At 37.7% G+C, this 15,984-nt stretch overlaps 1 long non-coding RNA gene across 6 annotated transcripts in view; it reads right to left on the bottom strand.

Annotated features, from left to right (window-relative positions):
* LOC141423177 (uncharacterized) overlaps positions 1-15,984 on the bottom strand; it is a 265,833-nt gene that overhangs the window by 212,139 nt on the left and 37,710 nt on the right. The window contains exon 1 of one of the 6 annotated variants that reach the window (XR_012447823.1): positions 6,235-9,772. The exons of 4 other annotated variants lie outside the window; for them this stretch is intronic. This is a non-coding gene — a long non-coding RNA (uncharacterized lncRNA). Of the gene's footprint in view, positions 1-6,234; positions 9,773-15,984 lie in introns of those variants that run through there. One more of the 6 variants, XR_012447825.1, reaches the window with a different exon arrangement.

Here is a 15,984-nt window from a genome sequence, read left to right as displayed (position 1 = left end):
AACTCATTCCTGATAAAGCTGATGCAGCAGTTTGATGCACAGAGGAGCTCATAAGGATTCCAGAAGCAGGAGTAGTGTTTATTCAGTATGCTGGAACCTTTCATTTAGATGTACAGATCACCTAACAAGATTCACGAAGAAGCAAGGGTGGCCACAGAAACTGTCAAGATAAAAACAAAGGGATGTGGATTGTATTTTACATCAAGCTAAGCCAACCACTATAACAGGCCCATAAAACCAGACTGGTTATACACAGGAACATAAAAATTTCCATGATAAGCTCATGCAACTTAGTGTTCTCCATCTAATATTTATCAATAGATTGCCCATGTGAGAAATAATTTGCTTGTCTATCATGAGAAGGAAAAGATAGTGTACTCACTCCTCTATAACACTGGTTTTATTTAACTGCTGATGGTCTTCTTCTTCCTCATCATCTTCTCTTCTCCCCCTTCTCCTCCCCCTTTTCCTCCTTTGTACTTCCAGTATCTTCTTATCAAAGCATGCCAAGACAAATAGTATTAGAGGAATGTGTAGTCTGATCCACATAACACAGTCCTGAAAATAAACCATGATTGTTCCTTATTTTGATTCAATAGATCCCACTTGGGTGACCACACTGAAATTTGGTAGCTTTAACCTGATTTTCTAATAAATCATAGGATTCCAGTTACCTAGATAATGCTGTGCATTGTGCAGTATTTATACTGAAGGCACAGCTGAAGAAACAGGCATCTGTATAAATGAGTGAATCTTTTCTCTTTAAATCACTGTGGCATGAATTAAAAGGAGGTCACAAGCATTGGCTTTCTTGGATTGTACAGAGCTACGAGGAACAGAATGCCAACTTCTGGGTCAACCTCTGTAGACCTAGCCCTAACCCAAGCCAGGAAACAAAGACTTTTTGATAGGAAGACTGTTTCCTGATGCAAAAGCAAACTGGCAAAGTCAAAGGACAGAAGCTGCAGCTTATCTGTCTTCAAAAGACATGACTTATCACTTAGGAGAGACATCTGTTATGTATCTACCCAGCAATGTAAGAAGTAAACCAGAACTGCAAAAACATATAGAAGCACAAAGTACACTGCATGGGAGACATCTGAAGACATTAATCCTTACAAAAAAGAAAAAAAAATGAAGAAAGAAAGAGCTCCCCTCACTCTAAATACCTAGCAAATTGTTATAGACATTTGCTTTGGAAAGTCAGTCACTTTGAAAAAGAGTCCTATCTCAAATTAGCCTTAAAAACCACCTTTGTGGAGCCAATTTATATTCATCTTTCACCATGAGTTTGATATTTCTGTGAAAATTTTACTTAAAATCTCATGCAGAGGATATAAATGAGTATAATAGAATGTGATTTTGTACCAAGGATTGAAGCCTTCGGGAAGAACTATGAGCCTATGGAGGAGAATAGTTTCTAAAAGGCCAATTATTTGGAAGATTCTCCCAAAGTAATAGAGGAAAGGAAGAAAGAAGGAGGGAGGAAGGGAGGGAGAGAGGGAGGGAGGGAGAGAGAGAGGAGGGAAGGAGGGAGCATGGAGGGAGGGAGGGAGAGAGGGAAAGAAACAGAAGGAGGGAGAAAAGGAGATAGGATGGCAACTCAAAAGAGCAATATTCCAAAATCTAGAATAAATACTAGGAAGAAGTAAAAACAAAACCAAAAGTCATTTTAATTCTATAATGCTATACCAAAGATTCATATTCAACTATTTCTTCACAATTATCTCCTGATAAAATTATGTCAGGACATATTAACAGTTACAGGAAAAGCTGCAGATGGATTCAGAGTTCATGCTAGAGGATAAGTATAGGAAGATTTTTTACAAGGAGAAAGTGGTGTCTGTGACTTGGAGGCCAGTAAGTAATTTTGATGGTAATAAGGACTAGCCAAGGAAATCTTATAGATATGGCTAAAGAAGTATGCATCAAATAAATTAAGTATAGGACATTATTTTATACAACAAAAGTACTGCATTTGAGAATGAGCTCCAACTGAAATTTGGGAAATTCTGGTAGGACTGAAAAAAAAATTGACATTCATATTAGTGTTCCTGGGGACTGATCTCCCCTGGAGTTCCTCAGACTCAACTCCTAATACTATGAGGCATCCACTGTGTGTGAATTATCTTCTCCCTTTAGCATCTGCACTACAATAATCCCCCTTATCCACGAGGGATGTGTTTCAAGCCCTCCACTGGACTCCTGAAGCCACGGATACTATTGAACCCTATTTAAGAGATATTTTTCCCTATACATACCTACCTATGATAAAGTTTAATTTATAAATTAGGCACAATAAAAGATCATCAACAATAACTAATAATAAAAAAGTGTAATTACAACAATATACCATATAAAAGTTATGCGAATGCAATCTCTTTTTCTCTCTCAAAATATCTCACTGCAATGTACCTACTAAACAACAGGTAGCATACTCAGCAAGGGTATGACAGACCAAGGGAGGATCCATCTCTTGGGTGGGGTGGAGCCAGATGTCATAGGTTTTATCACAATATTAAGAATGGTGCATAATTTAAAATTTATGAATTGTTTATTTCTGAAATTTTCCACTTAATTTTTTCAGAACACAGTGGACCCAGATAACAGAAACTATAGAAAGTGAAATTGTAGGTAAGAGGGGTTTGACTATTATGCAACTTATGTTCAATCCTTGGGAAAACAAGAAAATAGTGATTCTAATAAGTTTCTATGATTCAGATTAACTCAATCAAACCTTCAAGATAAATAATTTCCTATAGCATTTCCCCAAACACACACAATCAATCTGTTTCTCCCTGGGAGAGAGCACCTGAATGAGATACACTTTGCTTCAACCCAGCGATTTGGAATCCTGTCCACCCTATTTCCTCTCCACTTTAAGGTTTCATCTTCCAGAAACCTCCCCTGACTTCTCCAGGCTGTTTGTGCCCTGTGTCCTCCCATCTTCTATCACACTCTTGCTTACTTGTATGTTTAGCATCTATCATTCCATTATAGTCCATTATTGATTGTCCCTTTTCCCCTTTCTGTGTTTAAGAAAAGTTCACAGTTTTTTTTTCAAATTCCCATTTAGTTTGTAAACGAAGAGGTGCTCTATAGATGCCAACTCTGTGATTTGAAACAATTTTATCTATAACACCAACCTAAAATTATTGAATGGAACTAGAAGCCAGCATCTTATTTGATATTCTAGATCTGTAATTACATTTATTAACCTACCAAATAGCTGTCAAAGTCTATTCCACAGAATCTTGGAATCATTCAAAGAGTTCATAGTCACCTTCTACCCATATTCTTTGATAAATATTAGGTGAATGAAGAAATAAATGGATGAGTGAAAACTGCGAATGGAAATGTAAAAAGCAGTAAGTTGGGTCTTAAGTATTCTAAATTCCTTTCAGAAAACTAATGAGCATAATAAAGAAAATATATTTGTCTCATATTTTTTCAGCTTAAATGCTTTGTAATTTTTAATTTTAGCCTTGTAATTTGTAATTTCCGATAAATAACCCTATCTAATAAGACCTTAATCTCCCTCACAGCATGAACTGTGTCAGCAATTACTTCATATTCAGAGCTTGAAGCACAATGATTAGTACAGAGCAGGTGCTTAATAAATTCATTAAAACAAATTGAAATGGTTATAAATTTATATTTAAAAGTGACATATTGAATAGTTTCACATATAAAGAGTATTTTGCATAAAATATGTCTTCAAATCATACTTATTATTTTGGTCATCCTAGCTAATACCACATCTACAAAATATAAGGTAATTAGATATGGAGTTTTAAAATCAAGTTTTAAGTACCTTGAACTATTAAAATGTTCAGTTAACTTTTTTGTAAATGGAACTGACAAATTTGACAGAAAAAGTAATGGAAAAATAATAAGAAGGGCAAAATGGCTTTTGATGGGCAAGGCTTCAAATGTCACATTAAGGAATTTTGTCTTAATATGATAGGAAGTAGAAGAGCTTTTTACAAAGGGTTTTTTAACAAGGCTTGGAATCAAATATGGACTTACATCCAAGAGAACCAGAACTTTTCACCTAAACTCCGTAAGAACATCAGTTGGTCCTACAGAAACCATAGTACAGTTTATTTGTTAGGAACACAGGTCTAGAAGCAGCAAACCTGCCTATTGGACAAGTAACTTCAGAAAGTCACTGAATCTCTTCATCCTCTGCAGTTTCCCTTCTTTGAACAGGGGGAAATAATAAAAGCTGCCTCATAGGATTAGGAAATTAATTGAGGCGATACATGTGAAACACTTAAAAAAAATAAGAGCTGGTAAGTGTTAACAACTAATATCATCATAGGGTGGAGATATCTAACACTATTTTATATCAAATAAAGGATTAAATTCAGAGGAAGTAGATTTTCATGTAGGAAGTTCGCTGCTACCTTCCTCCCACATGCTCATTTCTCACTTCCTGTCCCCTGAAACTATCTTGTCTAGAAACAAGGAAGACTTGAGAGAATAAAAATTGGCATGAAAGGTTTTACTTCATGAAATTGCAACCAAAAATTATTCACAAGCATTCATCCATAGGAAAATGATGGAAAAGTAAAACCCAGAAAAAGTCAAGGTGAAAGCTGCCCAGGGGACAACATAAAAAAGAAATCCATCAAAGTCCACCTCTCTCCTAGAATTGCCTCCACATGGACCCTCAGGACCAGCATCCATGCACAGGGCATACATCTGGGAGCATTCACTTTACCATCCAGTCCTGAGCCCAGACATCCCAGCACACAGACTTCATTGCTGAGTGCACATGATTTTGAAAGCCGTTATCATGAGGCCTTCCGAGGAGGCACACTTTCCTAACAGAATTACACAAGCCAAAACCTGAGACCCTCAGTTCAACAGAGAGCTGTTAGTCTTTGACAAACAGGTGCCTCAGCCCACCTACTGCACATCTGGGATCATCGCAGGACATGCTAGATAGCACTGGAGATGACAACACCATAGTGAGAAAGAGAATGTAAAAGGGAAATGGAGAGCATATGTGCAAAAGGTGTCAACACTGGAAAGCTCTAGATGAAGGGATTTTTTTCATTAAGAAAACAATGGGGGCTAGGAATGTGTGTGGAACACTTGCCTAGCATATATGAGGTCCCACGTTTTCTCCTCAGCACAGAAGGAGGAGGAGAAAGAGAAGGAGAAGAAGGAAGGCTCACAGCATATCCAGGTAACACACAGAAGTTAACGATTTCAGCTTGCATGGCCTTACAGTAAAGAAGAAGTGATCCCAATGCAGGTAAGTAAACATAGACCATCACGTCACATGGGTAGTCATACATTCTGAAGACAGAGGGAAGATGTGATGTGGGAATCATCAGGATATCCTCAAGATGTGGTATTTATCACTGGACCACTCAATAGATCAATACAGACCCAGCAAAGGAAGAGGCCAGTGGAGGGCATGTCTCAAAGGTGAGCAAGAATTTTATAGGAGAGATCCTCTATTCTCTGCCAACACACAAAGTATCCTCTATCCACACTGGTTGGATAAATTTGTTTTCTGAATCTAACCCAGGTCATAACCTTCCTGCAGACCTCTCTGCCAACCAAACACCTGAAAGCAGTGAATATAGTTTTAATAGGAGGCAGCTACAAACCTTTCAGGCATTCCAAATTTATAGTTTAAAAACAGCAAGAGCTTAGAAAAATCTAGAAATCTCTACATTTTTTCTCTATCTACTTCAGTGATACATTCATTCTATTCTGTGTCTTAGATTTTCTTAGTAAGAAACAGAATGGAAATTTCAGCACAGGGAGTCAGATTCCAGAAGCACTACTAAAAAGCAACCTCAGTCAATAGTAAAGAAGGCATCTGAAGAAATCTAGTGCCTTAAAAATAAATAAAATTATAGACACAATGAATCAATCCTTAAAACACTGCCCCTAAGCATAATAGCTATGTGACAGTAAATAGAATACAGATGAATATATTTAAAAATATCCACTCTACCTTAAACTAAACAATACTCTGTAGACATAGAACTGTGCTTAACTAAGAAGGAAATGTCTTAATTTAGAAGGTTGTTACAAGTACTAAAGTTAAAGGGTCCAGCAGCAGAATCAAAAACAGCATTATTACCTCTTGAGATGTGACTGGCATGACAAGTAGTCACAGTCACAGAAGCCAAGTCAAAGTAGGTCAAGTTCTCCTTGGCCTGGCCTTGTGCCCCCATTGTTGGAGCTGTCAGTGTGCCCAGCACATACCTGGTAAGGGAACACTGTGTCACTAAAAGGCAGGGATAAATCTGAGAAGAGAAGAAGCATGACATCCATACTGAACAAATCCAGTCACCCCCACCATCAAATGGAAGTGCCGTTTAACAGGAACTGAACAAGTGTATTCAGGAAGCCAGATTGATGAGAGATAAACCGCAAGTCTCTTCCTGTATCTCGACCATCTGTGACAGGAGAAACCTGTGTAGGCAATACGTTCCTAACAACAAAACCAGCCTGCCCCAGGGAGACATCCCAGGGAAATGTTCCATTTGAACAAGTATGTTCTGTCCTATTTAAAAAATGTCCCCAGAAAACCCTTTTACTTTTCTCTCATGTAAATAAAACCCAAGGACACCGTCTTTCTCTTTCCCAGCAAAGGCTATTTGTTTCAGGTAAACTGCCTCCTTTGGAATATTAAATCAGTTTCATTTAGCACATGATAGGACACAGAGAAGTTTCAAATACATTAAGATAACCCCATAAGTTATTTCTAGTCCCACTTTAGAGATAAGGAAATTGAAGTCCAAGAACTCAGTCAAAAACAAACCTTCCTCTTACTAGAGATAACCTCCTTGGGTGATCTCAGCCATGCCAATTAAAACTTAAAATAATTTGGAAATTCAAATCAGATTTTTGGTATTATAGGAAAATCAACTGGTTCAATCATTTTTCCTCGCCACAAGTTAAGCTAGACTCTATAGGAGCCCCAGGGAAGCAAGTCATGCTGTAGAAGAGAAAGATTATAGATGAAACTTGACAAATCTACAAAGAACCAGAACAGGAAAAAAAAAAAAAGAGAGAGAGACAAATGGAAGCTAAGAAAAACTGTAACAACCCTTCTCCACATGAATTTGATTTGGCATGGGGCCTCTGACCCTTTCAGATTCAATCTTTTAAGGTTGTCTGTATTTTTCCATTTTACTGCCTGCTTACCACTCCTCCATCCAAATGAGTCTCTGGTGCTTGATTTTAGTGATGTACCTAAAACCTGCAATAACAGGTGTTTATGTGCCATGTTTCATGTATAAGGAACAGTCGATTACTAGAATTACTAAAAAAGACAGTCATGATTTCTGGAGCTGTAAAGTAGGAATTCCCTGTTGAGAACTGTCATTTGCACCCACCCAGGCCAATGCAGCACAGTTTAGGGAGCAGAGGGGGATGGGCAATGGCCATGAACTGGAGAAAAATAGCACTTGCTTTGAATTTTCAGTGAAACACCACAAGTAATTTTTACTGCAATAAAACAACTCAAAATTGGAATAAACTTACACAAATTCAAAGTTGAATCCATGAAATAGAATCAAACAATATTTTATTTACTTTCCCAGAGAGAGCTAATGAATATACAACTGAACTTTCATGGTTTAAAATTTCATCAGTACCTTTGAAATGGTCAAGAACGTCCAGAGAATCTCAGAGGATCATCTGGCCTGGCCTGAATGTACTGGTGTACTGCCAGGATTTCTCTCTCTCTCTCTCTCACTCTCTCTCTCTCTCTCTCTCTCTCTCTCTCAGGTTATTCTAGCCATATTTTAGAATTCTACCCAAGGTAGGTTGAGTTTTAAATAAGGAATTCATGTCACAGAAAAACTTGGTAAAGTTAGCCTTGCATTGATGAAACTAGAGGCTTTTTAGAAGTTAGGCATATATGTCTTGATATCATTGTCAATTAACGGATAAGTGCTACCTAGCAATAAGATTTAAAAATCACAATGTAATATTTAAGTCTAACTCTGAAATTCAACCAAGGCCAAACATTATTAACTGTCTTTTTTTCTAAAACAAAAGTTGTCTAGTGTGAAAACAAGCCAGTGCACCAAAATTAACACAAATCTTCATTTTATAGAAACACAAAATAGTTTGCTCTCAAAAGGCAAGTTCCTGATATTTTTGAAAGTTTTTCATCAGGAAAAGTCATAAAGCAGTCAGGATTTCCTTGTTCAGCTCCCTTGAGGTTCAGCTCCTTTCCACTCAGCTCAAATTATAGCTATGCTGCTATTCCATCCCATAATGACCTCATATAACCTTCTTCCCTACACTCATCTACTTGTTTGAATTAATTTTCTTTAAAAATATAACATATATGTCCTATCTTTCTTAGGATGCTCCCAGTCTCTAATGGACAAAAATCATATTCTCCAAAAGGCCTAGAAAAATAATTAAATATCTTGACTAATAAATCAATTTTCTAGCCACAAGAAACAAAATAAAGGTTATAGAGGACCTGAAAGCTTTTGGATTTAAGTTGAAACTCTAGTAAGTTAAATAATGCTTTTTATGCAAAGTCTACAGGTAGAATGACATTTTGACCTATGATCTTTCATCAGAGATGTCCAGAAAAACCAAACTATGTTTTGATTCTTCTGACCATTATTGTTCAGTTTTTCCTGACAACAAATGAAGCTGGTTTTCTAATTTAGCAGGATGATTACTGAGACTAACATGATTTTTAACAGCTTCAAAACTTCAGGTGCTAAGATTATATCCTAGTCTGTTTACTTTGTAAACATTTATTGAGACCCTGATCCTGTGTACAAGACTGGACCTGCAGGATCAGTAATCACACAGCACTTTAGAAATACAGAACTCCTCCCCGTACAAAGATTTCCCTCTTTTCTGGCTCTCATGGCAACCCTGAAAGGTAGGTAGAGCAGGTCTCATAGGTGATATTTAACAGAGCAGGAAAATAAAAAGAGACTTAATGTTTGGCCAGCGTCACAGAGCCTACTAACAGTGGAAAGAGGATCCAGATCTCAGACATCAGTGCCCTTCTATTTTGTGTCTGCCAGTTTCATTTTTAAATAAATCCATAGGAATCAAAGTGTTTGAATTCTAAGAATTCTAGGACTTCAGTGTTTTCAGATTGAAGACTTTATCACTTATTGATGGCTCACTTAGTGCTTCTTAAGGCTTCCTTGAAGCTGTGTGACAACATTGCTTTATCACTGTTCCTGAGCTGTCAAACATCCTGCAAACTGACTTCTTGCCATGCACATGCATGAATGGTTGGCTAGATTCTGTGTACAAAAGAAGCTAAATAATGAACCAGGCACACAAAGGAGGTCATAGACAGCCAAACAAAATTACACCAAATTACTTGCACACTGTTGACTCTGGTAATTTTAATCGTTCGATATAAGTGTACAGCATAAAGGTCATGATGGATGAGAAACACTTTAGGTAATCTCTAAAAACTGGTTTGCCTGCATTCCTCAAAAATGATGCCTACATAAAAGCTGTCAGTCTAGGGATAAAGTTGGCCTCCAAAATAAGGACAAGAAGAAAGAGAATGGTGTGAAGGAATACTGAGTTTAGAATGGTTATCAATGCCCAAGTTCTGGTTTTCTCTCATTGTACTAGAACTAAAAAGTAGTGCTTATTGCTTCACTCCAGATAGACGATGGGCAATTTCTTCCTTCTGTCCATAATCCCCAATGTAAAATTCATCTAGTGGGCTTTGGCTTTCAATTTTTGAGGTCAGTAATAAATTGCTATATGTTTAAGAACTGTTTTTGAAACATTATATAAGATTCTTACTGAAAACTATAATTAATTATCCCATTTTTCTAGCTAGGGATTACTGCTTGATGTTAATTAATAATTTCTACTTACTATGGGAAACATTTTTATTTCAAGGTCTCTAGCAAATCTTTGACTCTTCCATGATTTCCTCTCCCCTTTCCTTCTTTCAATTATCAGAGTTTGACTATATAAGATATATAACATTTCCAAATGCATCAAACAGGCACTTACCACAAGGTCACCATGTTTTTCTTTATGTACCCTTTGACTTAAGTTTAGGAGAGGCTAATTTATTGTTGACGTAGCAAGTCAACACCTGGCTCTACTGAAAATAAAATTAATATGACATTTCACTAAGACATGAAATCACTAAAATGCTCTGCCATGAAAACAAACACAGAGTGCTTATGCAAAATAAATACCCAAATTACGTAAGATCCTTGTAATGGTAATGACATAAGTTCAGTTTCCTTTATAAGGCCCAGAAGGTGAGTGTCAATACCCTGTCTACTCAGAAAGCTAAGCAGAGAATATATTAACAGATCCCCTACCTTAGGGCATTGCCTGGTCATCACACAGCACAGGCTAGATGGAGTAAAGTCAATGAGCAAATGCACAGGACTGACTGGCACTGATGCGTCCTGAGGTGGTCCTCCCTCTGAACTCTTGGAACACTCTTATGGCACATTGGCTTCCACCTCCTATGGAGTGATTAGTAAACAAGTCTTTCTTTAGGTCTATGCAATGCCCTTAAAGTAAGCTGTGTCTACATCAGTTCACTCTCAATGTCCCCCCTTATGAAGAGAGGGAAAGATCAGAAGTCTTCTCCTCCCTGAGATCTGGGCTCCCCTAGACATGAAGGAAGCCAAAGGGACTGAGTGTCAAAGGTGACAGTAACTTCAGCAATGTTCATGTGGAGCTTATTTCAGTTGTCTTACGAACCTTCCTATCTCCTAGCTTTAGTTTTATATTTAGACCATGTCATGTGCTCATAGTCCTACTCAGAAAGTGCTAAATTCTGATCTTTAATGCATGCTCACAGTTGCTATTACATTAATCAAGAGCTGTGTTCATGCATTTAACAACTGAATTTGCTAGCATGGAATACTTCTGAACTTGATGCTACATTTGTGCATGTCTTAACTATTACTTTAAGAGTACAAATTCTGATACAGAAAATATCAAGAAACGAAAATGATTTAAAAACCTAAATCTGCTCTTAAGTATTTTAAAAACAAATTTATAAGTCACCCACAGACTAAGCTGAAATCTTCCTTTTACAATGCACTGTCCTTAGATTGTAGGTAATGTTTCTTAATTCCCTTAAGAACCCAGGGATTTGCAGCTCTTCTGAAAAAAAAACTCACTTTAATGATGGGAAACACTTCCCTTACATACACATACCTGACACATACCTGCTCATCAGTGTTTTCTGCTGACCCACAGAGTCCTTAACACAGTGCTCCAAGAAAATTTATCTTTGTGCTTAAGAAAAACATCGCTGCCACCTTTGCTTAAACTTGCTCTTAGCTTTTTTTTTTTTTTGGCAGGGGGGACACTTGTGCAAAACTAAGAAGCTTCTCCCCAGAAAGATTCACATATGCAAAAAATATTTCATACTATTCAGATAGTCCTTGGTACCCCTGAAGCTTGTACATTAATCTTTTCTGGTTTTAGATCCATCAACTCATGAGAAAAATCTCTGCTCTGAATCATGTACTTTCTAAGAAGAAAAGTCAGGAATTAAAAAAAAAAACATTTCCATCATAACAAGTACTTGATTTCTCACTTTCCTTTTTCGCCTTCTTCCCCTTTCTCCTTCTGTAGATAGTTATACAAAGAGAGAGGGGAGAGGGGAGACGAGATTTAAAGAAACATTAGTATAAATATCTGCAATATATAGCAGTTTCTTCTTCTGAGTGCCAAAGTAGGCCGCAAAAGTAGGCAGAGTGTCTCCACCTTCTATTTATTTTAGAAGAGGTTAGAAAGTGGAAAGTAAGAAGAAATCTGAACTTCACTGAACATCCCACACACTCTGAAATGGTAAAAGTACAAAATCTCCTCCCTAGATGGACCTGAACAATTCCAGCATTCCTAGTTTACATAGTAAGCATTGAGCAAAGCCTTATCTGGAAGGGAAGTGTAAACAGCTGCTACGACTCTTTAGAAGCAAGTTATTTTTGCTTTATTGTGAATTATAACATATATCTTAGTAGACTTGTGAGGTTTCAAGAAACTAGGGATGGAAGGGTATAGGGGCTCAAAGCTGCAGTCAGTACTGTTATGATTTAGATGTGAAGTGTCACCCTAGAGGCTCATGTGTTGAAGACGTGGTTGCCAACTGATGGCCTTTTAAGAGATGAACTGATCAGGAGGGTACTATAAGAGGTGGGGCCTACTTAGAGGAAGTTTGTCACTATTGGTAACAGGCCTGCCTTTGAGAGGTACTTCCCCCTTCCTCTTGTCTGTCTTCTCTCTCTCTCCCTCTCTCTCTCTCTCTCTCTCTCTCTCTCTCTCTCTCTCTCTGCTCCCTGGCTGCCATGAGTTTATCATGCTTCCTCGCCATGGCCCACAGACAAGGGAGCCAAGTGACCATGCACTGAAGCCTCTGGAACCATGCATAAAAATAAAACTTTCCTCCTTAAGTTGTTTTTTTCTCAAGGACAGAAAGATGAATTAACACAAGAACTCTTCAGAAAGGATGTCATTGGGTGAAAGGACTTGGAGAATAACATGCACAATGTTTCAAGAACAGTTTTCTAAAAAGACTACTGTTCGGCCGGATGTGGTGGCTCACCCTGTAAATCCAGCTGACATCGGGAGGATAGAAGTTCGAGGCCAGTCCAGGCACATAGTTCATGAGACCCTATTTCTAAAATAACTAGAACAGAATGGACTGCAGGTGTGGCTCAAGTGATAGAGAGCCTGCTTTGCAAGAGCAAAGCCCTGAGTTCAGCCCTATATATATATTTTAAAAGGCTGCTATTCCTCTTTGCTTTTCTCCCTTTAGAAAAGTTGTTCCTACCTTCATGTCTATGTACCAAGAAAACATATTGAACCAAAGAAGAGCCTTCAAGCAAAATAGTGCTTATAGCTGAGGGAGGTGAGAATTTCAACCAGTAATCAGTTTCCTACATGCTATTTTACTGCAATGATCCCACATCCATGTGTAGGAGTGCACTTAAGGAGAAGCAGATCCTGGGCAGACACCCCAATCCAATTTTCTTGAGGGAATAATGCCTAGATGGGGGACAGGAGGATGGCGTGAACTTTTTGGAGGGAGAAAAAAATTCAGCATGGAGTTGAATATGGAGAAACACAATTTCTGTGAAAACCAAGCAGTCGCTTCATTGTTCTGTTCATTGCCCTACAACCTTTACCCATTGAATCACTTGACATTTGGTTCCTGGCTGGAAAGATAGATGTAGCCAAGAATATAAGAATCAATTGAATCTACAAATAGATTTTGAAACTAAAGCAAAAACAATAGTTTTGAAAAGCAAGGATTTTTTGATTTTTAATAATGAAGTTTTTTTTAAGAGTGAGGATTTTTAGCACCAAAAACTTGGCTTACTCATAAAGAGCTAAGGCCCTAAAAGACCCATAATTAGAGACTGATAGGACAGTCATCTCTTCAGTTTTTCTAATCCTCTAGAGGGAAATGATTTGTAGGCTAGTGGAGGAAAATGTTCAGAAAAGAAGAGGAAAGAAATTAGTTATCTGGTATATGATTCTCTTAGAGGTTCTGTATCCTGTCCCCTCAAAAGAACTGAATCTGGGGCATGGTAACAGAAAAACCAGCTAAGTTTGTGTCTCAAAACAGAGAAGATATATGTCATCCTTCCAACATATAGCCTTTAGAATTTATGAAGGAAGCCTCTATCCAATATAGAATGAGAATAGGAAAATACATATGGCTGACTAAGCCAGTCAGACAGATGAGCAGTCTGGCAAAGATGTAGGCACCCCTAGACTGTTCTAGGAAAAACAGTTCCTGAACCCTCTAAGGAAGTAGGTAAGATCGACAGTGGGACTTAAAGTTTGTGGGAGAAAACTCCAGAGCACTGGGACCTGTTCAGAAAAAATATCAATAACCAACAATGAGGACCATATGACATAGGTCAAGACAGACAGGGAACACTCAAAGAGCAGACCCTTCCTTTTCACCACCCCAAGAAGGTGATCCAAGAAAAACCCTGAGTTGATGGAATATACTTGCAGATACTCGGTCATTGCTTTGACCAAGCTTACCTGGATATCAGCAAGTTTAGTTTTCTGCTATCTGATGTAAAAGACAAATCAGGAAAAATTCTTCAGATTTTATAGAAAATTTAAATATCTATTCTGCAAATTCAAATTGTTCCCAGTGAAAGTGCATGTGTTTTCTAATCCCCATTATATTTCAGTTGTAGGATTACACTCAGGTTGTTTGGGTCATCATTTTGTATATCTTCACACTAGGATTTATACTTGCAATCTCTTGGTTTACTTTCTCCAGATAGTCAGATATATCCATTGCATGTTGGTTTCACTCAATCGATTTTGTGAAATGTGGCACCAAACTAAAAAAGCTACCCAATTTTCCCATCTTGGTTTAGAATTGATTTTAGTACAGATGCTAGAAGATAACTGAACAAGTTTGCCTGGTGGATAAGCCACAAAAAAAAAAAAGAAAAAGAAAAAAAGAGAAGTGGGGTCTTCCCCATCTGGTCTTTTCCAAACAAGATGATTGTTAAGCTTAATGAGGGAAGCAACCATGCTTGATTTGTTTGTTTAAGAGTTTAAACCTTGCTACCATGCCTCGAACAACAAAATGACAGATAACAGGTGCTCCCTTCATAGCTATGTGTGAACTTGCTTTGAAAGTTGAATTTAAGTAAATTGGTAGAAGTATAATCCATTTTCACTGCTTTTTTTTCCTTTGTCAGGCAACTATTATCTGTGAGTAACTCACCTTCTCTAAACTCATCAAATGAGTAATCCATTCAGTCCAAATATGTGGGGAAGTAGACTTAAGTAATGAACAGAAATGCAGTGTTGGAGGGGTTTGCTGAATTCTTAACAACGTGCAAGTGGTGTCTATATTCTAACTGTGGGATTGGTTACTTGAAGTTCTTTCCATCTGGGTTCCCTTAAATTTGCTAAGTTTCATGTGGTGCTGTGGCTGCCTCAGTAGGTAAAACAAGAGTACTCATTGCCTTACAACCCCTGTACCTGTCTTCAAGGCTTGCTTTACTAAGAGTATGACCTCTAGAAAGTTAGTGGTTAGTGTCTTCAAGCTTTAAGTTCTTTACCTGTATAACACTAATACGAACACCATGTTAGGGTAATCGAAAGTTACATGAAAAAATTTGATGTGTCAGTACTTTAATCTGTAAAGTGCCTGGCAGGGAAAGCATTATTTATAATACATACATATGTATGTATGTATGTATGTATACATACACATTTAGGCTATCAAACTATCAGGTTCTATCTTTATTTTTATTTATTTCTTTTGTGGTACTGGGGTTGAACTCAACGTCTACACCTTGAGCCACTTCACCAGCCCTTTTTCAAGGGTTTTATTGAACTATTTGCCCAGGCTTCAAACCACAATCCTCCTGATCTCTGCCTCCTGAGTTGCTGGGATTACAGGCTGAGACACCAGAACAGAGCCTGGCTCAGGTTCTATCTTTAAATGCCTCAGAGATGAGATTTTACTCATCTACCTTTTCCTGGATAGATATAGAATGAAAGCATCATTCTCCTTAGTTATCATACATATGGCATCATGTGATATCTAAACATATAATATACTATAGCAAAAATTGGTGGGCTCTATATTCTAAATAATTTTCTGGGTACCACCAAAGGTATTCATGTGTCATTATTACCCTATTGTCATCAAGCAGAATCATTCATCCCACCCACCTCGTTCCTCCTCTCTATGTCATGCTGTGCACCATGGATGAGAGACAGTGTCTCTGTCCTCTAGCAACTTCAAATAAAACTCCAAACAAGTACACACAGAAACAACTGAACAAACGCTGAATGCATAAACAAATCAAGAAATGAAAGAAGTATAAAACACATTAGCAATGTGTAAGCATAAAGCTTAGCAAAGGGAGGTCGTTTTCTAACTAGGTCAGCCTGTAGGAAATAAACCGTCTCAACATTCCCCCAGCTGGTTTCGAAAATATAAAAGAAACAAAACATGTGCAATGTGATTTT

The sequence above is a fragment of the Castor canadensis genome, chromosome 1, assembly GCF_047511655.1.
Source record: "Castor canadensis chromosome 1, mCasCan1.hap1v2, whole genome shotgun sequence".
NCBI classification, from domain to species: Eukaryota; Metazoa; Chordata; class Mammalia; order Rodentia; family Castoridae; genus Castor; species Castor canadensis.
Note: the sequence above shows the minus strand (reverse complement) of the source record. Positions and strands in the feature narration are given on the sequence as shown.